Below are 753 nucleotides of genomic sequence, written 5' to 3' on the forward strand. Positions count from 1 at the left end.
AATAGAAGAAATCAGAGATGGAATCAAAAAATTCCTAGAATCAAATGAGAATGAAAACACATCATACCAAAACCATTGGGACACAGCAAACGCAGTCCTCAGAGGACAGCTTATAGCAATAGATGCACACATCAGAAAAGAAGCAAGGGACAAAACCAAAACATTAACTACAGAACTGAAACAAATAGAAAGAGAATAGCAAAAAAACCCTGCAGCCACCAGAAGAAAGGAAATAATAAAGATTAGAGCAGAAATAAATGAAATAGAGAATAGAAAAACAATAGAAAGAATCAAAACCAAAAGTTGGTTCTTTGAAAAAATCAACAAAATCGACAAACCACTGTCCAGACCGACAAAAGAAAAAGAGGAGAGGACGCAAATAACACAAATAAGAAATGAAATGGGTGACATTACAACAGACCCAACTGAAATAAAAAGGATCATAAGAATATTATGAAAACCTATACTCCAACAAATTTGAAAACCTAGAGGACATGGTTAAATTTCTAGAAACACACTACCTACACAAACTACAACAAGGTGATGTTGAAAATCTGAACAGACCCATAACAAAAGAAGAGATGAAAAGGTAATAAAAAAAAAAAAAAAACTCCCCCCCAAAAAGCCCTGGTCCAGATGGCTTCACTGGAGAATGTTACAAAACATTCAGAGAAGAGCTTGTACCAGTACTACTCAAGCTATTTCAGAGCATAGAAAAGGTAGCAACACTTCCGAATTCACTCTATGAAGCCA

This window comes from Trichechus manatus, unplaced genomic scaffold (genome assembly GCF_000243295.1).
Source record: "Trichechus manatus latirostris isolate Lorelei unplaced genomic scaffold, TriManLat1.0 scaffold00019, whole genome shotgun sequence".
In the NCBI taxonomy this organism is placed as follows: Eukaryota; Metazoa; Chordata; class Mammalia; order Sirenia; family Trichechidae; genus Trichechus; species Trichechus manatus.